General features: G+C 36.8%; 1 long non-coding RNA gene across 2 annotated transcripts; it reads right to left on the minus strand.

The window, feature by feature from the left end:
• Nucleotides 1-4,338: 4,338 nt before the first annotated feature.
• On the minus strand, nt 4,339-14,970 carry LOC125787287 (uncharacterized). 2 transcript variants are annotated; one of them, XR_007429236.1, is made up of 4 exons: nt 14,910-14,970; nt 13,939-14,046; nt 9,317-9,549; nt 4,339-4,582 (listed from the first exon to the last, which is right to left on the minus strand). It is a non-coding gene; the product is annotated as an uncharacterized LOC125787287 (long non-coding RNA). The 2 variants fall into 2 exon arrangements; XR_007429235.1 differs by lacking the exon at nt 4,339-4,582 and having other exon boundaries at nt 9,230-9,549.
• Nucleotides 14,971-15,890: the final 920 nt, after the last annotated feature.

Genomic DNA, 15,890 nt, shown 5'->3' on the forward strand with positions numbered 1-15,890 from the left:
GTTAAAGAAACCCGAATAGGTCTTATATTTTAGATTAGATGACAGCTTTTCACATCTTTTTTCTACATCTGGATTTTCTCAGTCAGTTTTATGAGGTAGAGTCACCTGGAATTCATGCTTTCAGTTAACAGCTGTGCTGAACTCATCAAGAGTTAATAACTTGAATTTCTTGCCTCTTAATGTGTTTGAGAGCATCAGTTGTAAACTTGTGAAGAGGTGGAGTTACAGGTATACACTGAATAGCCCTTTAATATTTGAGTAAAGTACATTAAGAAAGGAAGGTTAGGCAATCTGAAAAATTTCAAGAACTTTGAAAGTATCCTCATGTACAGTCACCACAAAGACCTTCAAAATGTTATGATGAAACTGGCACTCATCACTGTTTGTTCCTCCCATGTCTAAATCCCTGTCTTCAGTGCTCTCACCTGTGTTCATTTGTAGCTCCATCCCCTTGTTACCTGTCTTCAGATGTTTCTTGTTACTTCCATGTGCATATATTGGTCCTTTTGTTTCAGTGGCCCTTGTCAGTTCTTGAGAGTTTTCATCAGTCAGATTGCTTGTTTCCTTGTCTCTGCCAGTCTATATGTAATCTGTATTCTTTATTGTTTCAGTTTTTGGTTTATTGTTTGTTTGTTTAATAAATTTACTCACAATTGCGAGTCTTAAATAATATGAATTAAAAATGTTAAGGCATTCAATTTAAGTTAAGTATTCTGATAATTCCACCATAATACTTGGTTAAATGTATCGTGGCTAGTAGCCCTTTCACTAGAAGTGCTTGGTAGCCATCAGCAACCAGCACCTGGCAGAGTTCTGATTGGCCACTATTTTTGGCAGAGCTGAGTTGCTGAGTTCAGTTTAATTTCCTGCTTAATTTCATGCTGGCATAGACCCAGCTTTTACACACAGTCCAAATATTTACACTACATTATTACTGCATTACATTGGAACTTGTAACTTAGGGATATCTGTGTACAACAAGGATGAACACCGAAACAGGATGTTGAAATCCTATTTTATCTTCTTTTTCTGACACCTGCAATCCTGCAACGGCACAAGACGAAACCAATAAAATCCCAAAAATGCTCTTGAACGTGACTAAATGTGTCTTCTGCAGAGGACAGAAATGCGCTTGTGTAACATTTCCTGCACTAAAAATGAACAATACCGTTTTAATATCGGACAGGGTAACATTAATAACTGCACTAAGCATTATTAACCCCCCCGAGGCCCGAACGTAATGACAGTACGAATGCAATATGGCGCACTGGACAGAAAACTAAGCCAAAATGTAGCTCATTTTTCTGGCTTGTGAGTTGCATCCCAACACTGCGGACATGATTAATGCACACATAAAGCTTCGCTGGAGTTTAAAACAAATACATATGTCAATGCGCACTCAACACTCAACACTTCACTCGGGAAAGAAACCGGATTCATCTGCTGCCAGGATTAAAGAGAAAAAGAGTCTGCAGAAATACATAAAAAGTACAGAGATTTCAGGCAAAAGTTCTGATATTCTGGACACCCCTAAAGTACACTAATAAAAATGAAATGTGCTACAGGGAATTCCGATGCATGGGGATTGAGTAATAATAAGCAGTCATAGAGTCATAAAGTGGTACCACAAGTTAAAAGGGTACCACTTTAAAATAAGACTACCTTTATAAAGGGTTTATAAATGGTTTAGTTTATTAATGGTTACTAATTAGGTTGTAAATGCCGTAAAAACATTAATAATCAGTTATAACACATACATAGAAATGTACATAGACCTGTTGTTTGCCAAATAGTGGACCCACAGCCACATAACTGATTATTAATGATTTTAAGGCATTTACAACCTAATTAGTAACCAATAATAAAATAATGGTAAACCATTTATAAACCCTTTATAAAGGTAGTCTTATTTTAAAGTGGTACCGTTAAAAGTAGCAAACAAGTCTCAAATCTTAAACTTAAAGTCCTAATTAGGTCATTAAATGTAATGTCATTTAAATATTTAACAGCAATGAATACATGATTAATGCAATTTTAAATTACATTAATTATAAATCTCAAAACCCACTTTTTGCATTATTTCGTACTTTCACTTGGATGTAGGGTTGCCACCTTTCAGAAATTAAAATAAGGGACGCCCACCAAATAAATAGATAATTGCAAATATATGTGTATATATGCATACATATATTATATATATGGACATATATGGAAATAGAGAACTAATCACTTCACATATTGCCAAATAAATGGCGTTCTGTATGTTACAGGACAGGATGTCAGCTGCCCCTATAAACACTCCAAGCAAGAAAAGAAATCCATCTATCCATTTTCTGTGAATCAGCTGAAATAGTTTGGTGTCTACAAGCTGTTTGGATGCTCCCTTCATCCATTTTCATCTGCTATTTGACAACCTTAGAGAGTGGATTAGCCATCAGACGTCTTCTGAGGGAGGGATCTGTACCCACTGTCTGTGGCAAGTCAAGTAGTCAAGGCAAGTTCTATGCAGTTAAGTATGAACTAGCTTGTTTGTGTTTTGCCATTCAGCACAAGCAAACACATGACGTGATTTGTTAAACCTTTAGTGTATACATGGTGTGACCAGCAACAGCTTATTTGCATAAAAGTGACAGAGCCCTTAAACGGCCCAATTCTAAAAGGGACCAAAAATGTCAAAAAAAGAACTGCTGGCCTCTTTATGTGAGAGTGATTATGTGCTATTTTTTTTAAATAATTTTGTAAATCCCACCTATTCTAACTTGTGTAAAAAAGAACATTACTGTATTTTCATGTGAACAAAACCAAACAAAAATCTAATTGTTATCCAAATTAAATAGCCTAAATACCATTCAATTGTCAAATTCGAGAGCTTCAGCTCTCAGGACAAACTTTTTAGATTTTTTTTAGTTGTTTTTTGTACAATGAACTTTGTATATCTTATATTTGTACAAGGTTAGGGTTTGCATTCTTTCTGTGCTGCTGTTATGTTTTAATGTCTAGCTCTTTTTTGATATATTTATTGGTCTATATACTGTATATCATCACGTATATCATCAAATCTAGTGCAAAACCAGCTTTTGAGGTACAAAACTGGAGCCAAAGCAAGAGCCATTGGTGCTGTACTGTGTGGGAAGGTGTTGTGTGGTTGTGGGAGGGTGTTGTGTAGGACAGCGTTGTGTGGGTGGGTAGGTTTGAGTGTTGGGTGTTGTGTGGGTGGGTGCGTGGGTGCTGGGTGGGTGGGCATTGGTATGCTGGCTTGTAAACTTTAACTTTAACTCCCTCAAACAAATAAATAAATATACATTAGAACAAAAAAATCTCCAGTTATATGATTTAATATTGGAAATAACTTATATTTATATAAAACAAAAATTGGCCTGTTAAAGTTAAAAGTTAAAGTTGAGTCACATTTATTTTTTAATTTTGTTGAGTTAAATGAGTCCAAAAATATAATACAGTTTCTCCAGCATTTATTGGTAATAGTATTCTATATTAAAAATAAAAAACAGAATAGGTTCAAATAATATATACATTAATATAAAATGTCACACCTTTAGCCTTTTATGTCTTGTATTCTTCAGTTCCTGTCTACTGCTTCTCTGTTTGTTGCTGTTTTCCTTATTTTGTTTTCCTACCCCATGAGCTGTGCAAGCACATGGTCTTGTCTCCACCCTAGCCCCGCCCTATCCATTAGTGTTGTCACTTTGTGCCTTGTTTGTAACCCCACCCCCTTGTTTACCAGTCCCAGGTCTTCCTCACCCTCCTCGTGTATGTTAGCCCCTCTGTTAGCACTTTTCCACCAAAGGAACTCTGAGTTATTTTCAGACTTATAAGAACCGCGGTGCTTTTCAGGGAACCGGACGGCGTTTCCACCAGTTTTAGTGGAAACATCAAAACGTCACATCACTATTGGCTGATGTGGACGGAGTCTGGTCCGCTGCTCCGGTCGAATTCAGTGCCCCAGTCATCTGGTTAACTGACCTACTGCCCAGCGCGCTGTCCAGCGCTTCATAAAACGCCAGTACACTCCCCCGCCCAGCTCCACTCCCCCGCCCAGCTCCACTCCTTTTTTAAGCTCTTTCAGCTCGTTTATCACTTGCTCTTTCGTGCGAACATATCCTGCCCGAGATAAATCTTCCTCTAGTTCACCATAGAGTTTTTCCTTCCTAAAGGTTCGTCCTGAAACTCCGGAGAACACCAAATCCAGAGTAAATACTGTGCTTCCTCAGCAGACCACTGTGCATTCTCAGACACGCCCACAGATGTCGTCACAGTTCGCACTGAGGAACCTAGTATTTTTTGGTTCCCACTGCGAACAAACGTTCTTGGTTCTAGCAGGAAAACTCTAGAGACAAAGTGCAGCAAGAAAGATTTAATCCCAATAAACACGTATGACAATTAGTAATAGTGAATATATAGAGTCTTTGGTGAAAGCACCGTCGAAAGCCCAGGTCCGCAGCGTCTGGAACCTCGCAGATCCTGCCGTACAGGTACGGCGGGGGCGGAGCCTATCCAATGGGCAGCCAGCGGGACCGAACTGGAGGCGGTGGGGAAGGAGGAGGGTGAAAACGTATGTCAGCGTCTGCAAGCAGGGGAGAACAGGTTTGAGGGAGGTCTTATAAGGACAGGTGGGAGATGGTGATTGGCTGAGAAAAGTGGCGTGATTTCGAGTTTTCCGCTAGAACCTGGGCTGAGCTTTCAGTTCTGGAACCTACTTTTGTTGGTGGAAACACGGCGAGCCGGTTCAAAATTAGGTTTGTGAACCAGAACGGTGCCGGTTCCACATATATATATATATATATATATATATATATATATATATATATATATATATATATAAGTATATATAAGTATTATTGTTTTCTTAGTTTTTTATTGTTTTTTGTTCTGGTCTTAGTTATTTAGTTTTCCACTTTATTTTTTTTTTTTGTATTTTGCATTTTTGGTGTTTGGTTTATATTTATAAATATCAATTTTAAATTTATATATCTGCATTTACGTTCTTCCTCTCATCCTTCCTGAGTGACACGAAAAGTCATGTCGGTTTAACAAATAAAAATGTAAGCAGGAACTAAACATGACTTTATTACTTGTGTTTTATTTCCTGATGTAAATCCAGCTGATTTTTTTATTTCAGTATAATGACTGTATGAATGTATGAACGCAATAGGCTGAGTTATACAGAGCACCAGCCACAATGTAGCTCATTTTTCTGGCTTGTAAGATTCATTCCCAACACCGCTGACATGATTAATGGACACATAAACATTTACTGGAGTTCAAAACACATACATATGTCAATGCACAGTCAACACTTCACTCGGGAGAGAAATTTGATGCATCTTCTGCCACGATTAAAGGGGAGGGAAAAACAAACACATGCTGGCAGCATTGTGTACATTCACTGGATGCACTGTTTGTCATTTTAATGATGGTGGTCTGAGCGGTCAGTCTCTGTTCAGCTAGTCAAACGTGAAGTGACACATGGGTAAGAAAAAAAAGAGTTTTCAAGGAAAGCGTTATGCAAATGATTTGATCTCAAAGTCATGACCACTGTTGACAGTTTGGAAGAGGAATTTTGGAAATGAATGATGACAGCTCAGCGTTTTTTCCTGAGTTCTTTCTATGAAAAGAGGAAAAAATCGAGTTCTTCGAATCTCAGGTCCGTTTAGTGAGCCAAAGTTATGCAAGATTTGGATACAGAACCTCTGTACCAACAGGAATGGGAATGAGTTTGTCCTGAATTCACGCCAGTATACAGTACCAGTCAAAAGTTCGGACACGATTTTCTACATTGTAGATTAATACTAAAGTCACCCAAACTATAAAGAAAAATACATGGAATTATTTAGTAAGTAAAAAAACAGCATATGTTTCATATTTTAGAATTTTCGGTACCACTTTAAAAAAAGACTCCTATATAAAGGGTTTATAAATAGTTTACAAAGGAGTTTATTAATGGTTTTTAATTAGGTTATAAACCATTAACAAGCAGTTATATCACATGAATAAGAAGGGCAACAGTGGCCTGTCATGTATCAAATGAATTGATAATGTGATTCCACATTCATTATTCATTGTACTGAAACCTCTTACTAGATCTTACTAGATACTATTCTTACTTTGTCTTTTCCATCAGTCAGCATTATCTTACATATCTGTTATTAACTTTATTTACTATGCTTTACTATAATAACATATTAATTTACTAAACTGGCATTCTATATTAATTATTAAAATTAGATATGTTTAAATGGTTATTTTACTGTTGGTCATTCTATTTATGTGTTTATTAGGTGCTTATAAATGTGTTTTAAAGTATTTACCACTTCATTTTTTAACCATTAATAAACTATTTATAAACTCTTTATAAAGGAGCTAAATTTTAAAGTAGTACCGAATCTTCAAAGTAGCACCTCTTGCTAAGATTAGACAACTTTACACATCTTGGCTGGATTTTTCAGCATTATGTTATATATCTGTTACTAACTTTATTTACTATACTTTACTAAAATAACAAAATAATTTACTAAACTGCCATTCTTTATTTATTTATTTTTATTAGCTATGTTTAAAATGTTATTTATACTGTTGTTCATGCTATTTATGTGTTTATTAAGTGCTTATTAATGTGTTTTAAAGTATTTACCACTTCATTATTAACCATTAATAAACTATTTACAAACCCTTTATAAAGGAGCCTTATTTTAAAGTGGTACCAAATGTTGCTTAGATTAGACAGCTTTGCACATTTTGACTGGGTTTTCTTAGTCAACTTTATGAATTAGAATCACCTGGAATTCAGGCTTTCAGTTAACAGCTGTGCTGAACTCGTCAAGAGTTAATTGCTTAAATTTCTTGTCTCTTAATGTGTTTGAGATCAGTCAACCTGAAAAAATTAAGAACTATGACATTATCTTCAAGTGCAATCACAAAGACAATAGGGTTATGATGAAACGAGTACTCATCAGGACTGCCACAGAAAAGGAAGAGCAACAGTTTTCTCTGTTGCACAGAATAAGTTCATCAGAGTTACCAGCCTCAGAAACCACAAGTTAACAAACAGGGTTGTTTAACACTTTTTAGTTACAACATGATTCCTTATGTGTTTCTTCATAACCATCTTCGTCTACCGCTATCAGAGGCACACTGCTGTTGATGCAGCTCAGCCAATCAGCTCTCACTTCTGCTCCACCCCTAAACCCATACATCACTCAGTGCCCCTCCAAAACTACATCTCTTATTTTTTTTTTAGCATTTTTCAAATTTGAGCTGAGGGTAGAATCAGTTAAAATCAGGGGGTTATTTTAAATTGTAAACTGTAAAGCATTAAACTGTTTAAAAATTCTAAAAGGGATGGATTAGAGGAATTGGTAAAAGAATTTAACTCTATTCAAAGGCAAAACAATCACGCAGGACTGTGCCTGACAAGAAATCCGCCGTAATGAGTTCCATAAATCTAATGTAAGCCAAAAGTTTGACAACTAAAATGAGTAATGTGTTGCACATATTGTAATGATTAAAGCTAAGGGATTTATTGCTTTGTCGTGAAGCATGCATGTGTGACTAATCGACTCTACACAGATTACAGGAAATACGACAGCAGTATTAGTCTAAATGAATACATGAGCTTATAACCTGTACATACAGTAACGCCTTGTACTGACTTGCTTCATTACATGGAAAATATCAGGCCGAATGTGGAGCAGGGGTCACTCACTGCATGGGAATGTGTGTCACCTGGTCAAAGTTTTCAACCCACTGAACAGAAACGAACATTACGAGATTTGAGACGTTAAGCTTCCTTGGCTTTTATCAGCTTTTGGTCACACATACCATATTTAATAGCGTAAGAGGGAGATTAGGTAAAAATACCCCAAAGCTTTCAAAGAAATGACTTTCTTTGAAATGACTTTTCATCTTATTTGTAAGAAATCGTATTTCACCAGCTTAATCGCTTTTTATTTTACATATACTGACATGGCTGACAATGACAGGGTGGACAATGAAACTGAAACACCTGTCATTTTAGTGTGGGAGGTTTCATGGCGAAATTGGAGCAGCCTGGTGGCCAATCTTCATTAATTGCACATTGCACCAGTAAGAGCAGAGTGTGAAGGTTCAATTAGCAGGGTAAGAGCACAGTTTTGCTCTAAATATTGCAAAGCACACAACATTATGGGTGACATACCAGAGTTCAAAAGAGGACAAATTGTCGGTGCACGTCTTGCTGCTGCATCTGTGACCAAGACAGCAAGCCTTGGTGATGCATCAAGAGCCACGGTATCCAGGGTAATGTCAGCATACCACCAAGAAGGACCAACCACATCCAACAGGATTAACTGTGGACTCTGTAAGAGGAAGCTGTCTGAAAGGGATGTTCGGGTGCTAACCCGGATTGTATCCAAAAAACATAAAACCACGGCTGATCAAATCACGACAGAATTCAACGTGCACCTCAACTCTCCTGTTTCCACCAGAACTGTCCGTCACCACAATAAATTATTGGGGTCTAAAACCAGGTGTTTCAGTTTCATTGTCCAATCCCTGTAGATAGTTGTTCTTGATGGCAATGTTTATTTATTTATTTTTTTATAAAAGACAAATTTAGATTTCATAAAAATATTTAAATTACCTGATATTTTACCCCAACAGTCTGGACAGTTTAAGCTTAAGATATGTGATAATAAGATATGAGACAATATAAGACATATTTAGTGAAATTAATATTAATAATCTTTAGTTTAGTTTATAATCAACATTATAAAGGTTGTGATGTCACTAATGTCAAATGTTACTTTTTTAAGTGGGCGGAGTTATCCCAACATGACAAATAATAATAATACAGGTCAAATAATTCTTTGACATGTTTAAATAGCTTGTTATTATAATGATATTATTATGAAAGTCGCTAGATGAATTGTTGAAATTCATAAATTTACCATATAAAAAAGAAATTGTATCAACAAATTATGAATTAACACTAGTTAATACATTATTAAACATAATTTAATTGTAATGCTTAAGAATGCTGTAAATAATGCTAAATTAAGACATTAGTTTAAAAATGTAATAATGATTAATAAGGTCTCTCTTAACTTCTGTTAATTAATAATTAGTCGAGACATTGTGTAATACAGTGTACTGTTAATTAATGTACCTTTATTGTAAGTAAGTGTTACCAAATATTTAAATGTTCTTTGTACAGGACTTGTACACACAAACCCACACCCCCCCACACACACACACACACACACACCCACACCCAGACACACACACACACTTGTAAAATACATATCAATATCTGGAATCTTACAGGGTATGTCCATCTTGTCCTTTCTAAAAAAGACACGCAGTTCCCGGCAGACTCGATGCCAGAGATCCTTGCTGAGACACGCTGCTTTTTGCTGAATTGTGAAACTGGTAGATTTAAAGTTGATTTGATGTGATGATACGCCGTGACCTTTCACCGAGTGGGACAGGAAGGTACGATGAAATGAACACAATGTGCACTCAGACGCTGCTCTCGGATTTGGCAAGTGACTCAACCTAAAAAAAAAAAAAAAAAAAAGGCAAATTTGTGAACCGGAAAATTCCCTTCCATTCAGAATGAATGACAGCATATAATAAAGAGATGAGTGCACTGAGTGCATAATCACTTCACTGCGGTTATTGCAGTTTCAGCACATTCCGATTTCTGGGATGTAATGTAGTACATATTGCTATTTCTTACATGTAAAGAATGTGCCAACACCCCTGCTGCTGAGCATAAAATGACCACTGGCCCAAAAAGGTTTGTTGCTGCAGGTAGACTCTTAAAAACGAATAAAAAAAAATAACAAAAATAAATGTTTTAATGTCCATTGATTTGGATGCATGTGCTTAATATTTTTTTATTTTAGATTTAATATTGACCATTTTACTTCACAAATCATCCATAAACAGTAACATTAACATGCTAAAAGTGTTCAAAATCACATAAAATTAGTACAAATCTTATTTACTTTGTTGGCTCAAGTGCTGCCATGTCATTCCGTAATGTCTGAGTTGTTGTGATGCAGTGATGCAGTGGGTGGGGCTAAGCTACTGTAAATTTTCATTGGCTTGTTTAATGTTTTATTTTTATGACCACAAGCTTTATTTGCAACAAAACATTATAAAAAACAACATGCTGTCCATGATGATGGACGTAGGGTCTGAAAGGGTAAAATAATCTTCAAGCTGATGCTCATTTATATATTGTGGCTTGATGGGTTTTACATTATATTTACATTTATTGTATTTACGTCTGATTCTGTAAGATTTTTAGCTGGTTGCAGAGCTAAAATAGTCTCAACGTCCAATCACCTGACTCGATTATCTGATTATTCAAGTTCATGTAAACTTTTTTTAAATTGATTAGATTACAGACAAACCCTGATGTTCTACAGTAATGCAGTTATAAAGTGAATCGTGCACTTTCAGAGTGTGTTAGAGGTTCAGAAAGCCATTAAGAACTGCAGGTACTGCAGGTAAATGCTGTGGTTTGCATGTTGCATCATAGCGGATTTAAGGCCTCAGTGATGTAATAGCTGCAGTCGTGTCAAGTCCATTTATCTGCAGCATCTTCTGCCAGCCCCAGTTCCTTCTCTTAGTGCCCAGATGAGCCTCTTTACCCTGACTCTGTACACTGTCTGGTCATAATACCTCCTGCTGGGCCCTGGCTGACCTTCCGTTGGCTCTTTGGCACACTTCGGCCATGAGGTGACGCTTCTGGAAATCTTTAATCTCCTGTAGAAAGCAGCTACAGAAGCTACAGATGAAACCCAGCTCGAATTAATTGGGTTTAGAACCGTGTTAACCGTGATCTACCTGAGCTGGCATCTTTTTTTCCGCCTTGCTTTCTTTGAAACTGATTGATTTTAATGAGCATTCAGCAGATCTAATCTCTTCTAATACCAGTTTACAGTTCGTTGAACGCCCCAGGGGCAGCACTTCGCGAAGTGTGTGGTACGCCTGCCCTGGAAAACGATTAATTATTAATAAATAATAAATAATAAAAATAATAATAAATAATACAGAATTAAGATTTTTTATTATTTTACAGTGGAAAATGTTGGGTTTTGGTTTGTGCAAAAACTCAAAGGGACAAAAAAGAAAACATGCAATGCTTCTGAAACAAGACAATTGAAGGCAATCAGCCCATATCTGGGGAGATATGGGGATCATGGTTAGCATGTCTGCCTCCCAGTCCATGGTTCAAATCCCTATCTGAGTGGAATTTCCTCCAGTCCAAAAAAACATGGAGATCAGGTATACTGGATATTCTAAAGTGCCCAGAAAATTGTATTAATCTAACGTGTGAATGTGTGTGTGTTACTGTATGCCCAGATAGGGATTGAATGTGTGTGCTGGGTCAGTTCATTCCGGTTGAGAGTATGCTGTTTCAGATTTTATATCTGAAAACTTAGCTGATGAGACCCTTCAAATTGTGACATTACACCATTACTCATTAGTGCAAAAAATGTGTAGTGTAATGATGATAAAGCACTGATGCAACCACATCGCCAAATCTCAGGAAGAGTCATAGTGACAAACAGTAGTGTTTAAGTAGCAGTTTAAAAAAAGTTACAGTAAAAATGTGTATTATTTTATTAGGGCATAATTGCAGAAATGCAAGTTTTGTAAAAGGTTTTTGTTTAATTAACTTGACAAAAATAGACATTCAAACCTTTGTTCAGCTGGATTTACATCATAGGCCAATCATGTTATTACACTGCCTGGCCAAAAAAAGGTTTAAGTAAGTAAATGATGTGGGATTGATGCTGCACTTGGTCTGCAGGTTTATGTTCAGCAACAGTATGTGCTGAAAGAAAGAGGTCAGCTGACTACCTGAATATACTGAATATAGACCAGGTTATTCCATCAATGAATTTTTTTCTTCCCTGATGAACACGAGCATATTCCAAGATGACAATGTCAGGATTCGTGGGTCTGGAATTGTGAAATAATTCAGGGTTCAGGAAGCATGAGGTCATCATTTTCACACATGGATTGAGAGAGTTCACCACAGAGTCCAGACCTTAACCTCATTGAGAATCTTTGGGATGTGCTGGATGGAGAAGACTTTGCGCAGCTGTCAGACTCAACCATCATCAATGCTGCAAGACTTTGGTCTGTGGCTTTGGTTTGTGAATGATGTGAAGACATTTGTTTCGTTTGAAGGGCACGCAACCTTGCAACTACTCTTCAGCTACTTCTCCCCCCCAAACACGTAATACTGTTATATATCTTCAGATTCTTAAAAAAATACTGTGATATGCATTTTTGGCCAACACTACTTATAAGTCTTTGTCCAAATTCTAAAATGTCACGTTCACTCCCCTCAAAGCAAATCCATACACTGTACCAGAATGATTGTGTAACTTTTCCCCATGTAAGTATTTCCTATCTAGAACTCTTTGCTCTTCTACAGCTGGCACATTACCTGACATGACATAAGACTTACCTTAAGCTGAACTTGATGATGATAGGTTGTTCGCTGTCCCATGAACCCATGAACCCATGAGCTTGCAGGAATATGGCTTGTGTTTATGAGTTGGAAGCGCAGATTAACAGATTAAACTTCTGGGAAATGTGCGTTCACCTTATTGCCCCCTCTCCTGGCACCGGTACCCTAGTCAGGACCTGTCGGGTCCGAGCCAGCCCTCAGTCTGAGCAACGGATTAACACGATAAGAGCTATTTTGGGCCGTGTTTTGCCATCTGTAGAATGCATCTGCAACATGACGCTTGGAAGTCAAAACAACCTTATCTGTGACAATCTGAAGCATACAGTTTAAGCTCTACAGTGTCAGATTTTGCCCTTCTTGGCCCAGACCAGCTCGTTTCCCCTTATAGCCCCTTCAAGTCCTGCCAAGACGCACAGCCCAATGAGAAAGGCAGGGGCGGGTGTTCTATCCATGTGAAAACAGCCGTGAAGGTTTGGATGAGTGATGAATATTTTGTTCTTTCCAAGCTGAACGGCACAGTTGCTTTAACCCAAAAACAACAGCGCTCACTGACGGATGGTATTAAGCACAGATAGTGAGCTGTGCGAGAGGCAGGGTGGAAAACCACACAAAAGGCTTGGATGCTTGGACAGGACAGGAACACATGCACGCCCGGACTGGTGGCTTCACCCAATTAGAACTATGTATAGGGCAGTTTAGCACTAATGCACTTCAGTGTGCCAGACCCAGTGATTCGTTTTTATTGGCTTATAATGGCTCCCTTTTATGGAAAGTGAAGCGTTTCTGTTGGATATGCACTGTTTAGTGAAAAGAAGAACTTTATCATGCTAGATGCACTCACTCCAGTGCACTACAGCCAAAGTTCCAAAAAGTTGGGAAACTAGGGGTGGTTGGTATGGCACCAAAATAATATCCCAATATTTCATGGTATTTTTGCATTAACAATACTCTTGACAATATGTCAAAACACTGAAATAGAAAAAATAAATAAATAAAGAATAAACTACTGCAAAAAAAACCCAAAAAACAAAAGTCTTATTATTGCATATGATACGATATATGATATGAAATATGATATATGATTTGGCACACCCCTAACTGAGATATTTTTAAAACATGACAAGAATTTTATCAGATTTGTAACAGAAGTCAAAGATCAAGAATGTCATGATACAAATAATAATGCACTCCAAATATCTCCATATATATCCAGAATTACAATAAAATAAAGGATACTGAACAGATAAAATCTGTAATCAGTCTATGGTAGATATATAATGGGAAATGAGAACAGTGTGAATTTTTATTTTGTTAAAAATAGTAAAAATAGTATATAATACTATGTAATAATTAGGGGAGGGTGCTATGGCAGAATATTTCAGGGTATAAAATTAAAAAATGTACTTTGTAAAATGTAGATGAATAAAACGAATGCAATGATTTGCCACCTGAGAGCCTGAAGATCCCCAGCATCCAGTCAGCCACACTCTCGGCCTTGTCCCTGGTGCATTTCTGCTGATTCTCTGAATCTTTTGATGATATTGCTCCAATTGCAGCTGTTTTTATAAAAAAAAAAAAAGTTGAGTTAACACACTTTAGTGCCTTATAGTGCTGCGTCACAAAAAGTAGCAGTTTAATAAAGTTTAATAAAGGACACAGAAATTGCAGAAATAAAAGATAAATAAATGATTTCATTTTAATGTTGTTTCAACATAGTTAAAATTGCCTAATTTTGTATCTTTTTTGGTACAGGGAATTAAAAATTGAATTGGCATGACATTAAAAAAGTAGAAACACTACTCTAGGGGTTATATAGCTATGTCACCATTGTACCTTTCGCAGTTTTTACATAGATATATTCTTTAGAATTATTGGGTAAAAGGCAGGAATAACCTCTGCACACTGAGCCAGTCTCGTTCTAAAATGTACAACCCCAATTCCTAAAAAATAAAAACACAGAACACATTAAAAGTTGAAAATTAATTTTATGAAAACATCAACTCAATTAGAACTATAAATTACCAATTAAAAAAAAAATAGGAGCTTATAGAACTTGTAAAATATTGTTGGAATTTATTTGGAAAGGTGGCTGTAGAGATGGTGTGACCGTTAAAACACAGGAGGAAGAACAGACTTCAACTGATGCAGATTTTTCACAGTGTGAAAGAGTGATTAATGCATGAATGAGGAAAGGATGGATGAGGATGGAGTATGGTTTGGATGAACAAAGGAAGAAAGAGGCTGGATGGATGAAAGGAAAGTATGTGATGAATGGTTTTCTAAAAATACACAAAATATAAGGATCAGTAAAACACAATTCAAACCAGGCTACAAACCAAGCAAGCAAAAAAAAAGAAACAATTACAATCAAAATGAACAAATTAACATAAATGTGTAAAGTAATATATAAAAAACTTACACAAACACACATCCAATGGAAGCACAGTCCTCGATCATGCCTCGATCATCCTCAGACCATGCCAAAAAGAGAAAATAAAAAAGGCCGACAGTGACATTTTAAACACTAGGCCCCACCTTATCCTGCTGCAAAGGATTATGGTCTTTGTAGTTTTTTTTTTTTTTTTTTTTTTTTGTACCTGCTCCCAGGGAATTTCCAACAGGACTTATAGGAGTTTAGAGGCAGATTGATGACTGTCTGCCCAACTTTGCTTCTGAGAGATTTTGATGGGAACTGGACCCTCCCCTGCAAAAATCAGTATAAGGAGGATGCCATTTCATAGAGTTTAAGCTTATTACCAGTTTAACTGAGGAAGCATTTTACTCTTTTTATTGATCTGATAGCAAAGGCCAGAGTTTGTCATCTTCCATTATGAGAAATCATCATTCACATGGTTAATTTGTTGTTCATATGGATCAGATATTCATAGATTGACATCTTAAAGCTTTGATTTACTGGACGATAAACAGTTAATAAATTGTCTAAACCAGCCCATCATTCTTCATAAAACCCTGCTGACAGGGCAGGACAGATTTACTGATCTGACCCAAAGTAGATGTTGAGAGTCCCGAAGAAAGACTGGCTCAGCCTGCTGTGGGCGAGATTTATCAGAACCCTGGAAAAGAAAGAGTGAGAGAGTGAATGTGTTTCCAGAGCAAACCTCACATTCACCACAGCTTATTTTCACAGCCACATACTAGCCCAGTTCTGTCCTCCTGTACTCAGTGAACCCTCTGGCTAGACACACACACACAGTATGTTTTTCTGCACAGTATCAGGACATGGGGTCACACATACTGTCCTATGCGTATAGCTGGGCACTCCTGGTCCAATTACATGTGATTTATGATCTTCTTAGTTAAAGTAGATTCTTATCCTCTCAGAAAACTTATTTATGTATACTTATGGATATTTTACAGCAATATACATATTGTTTAATTT

The sequence above is a fragment of the Astyanax mexicanus genome, chromosome 23 (genome assembly GCF_023375975.1).
Source record: "Astyanax mexicanus isolate ESR-SI-001 chromosome 23, AstMex3_surface, whole genome shotgun sequence".
Taxonomy (NCBI): Eukaryota; Metazoa; Chordata; class Actinopteri; order Characiformes; family Acestrorhamphidae; genus Astyanax; species Astyanax mexicanus.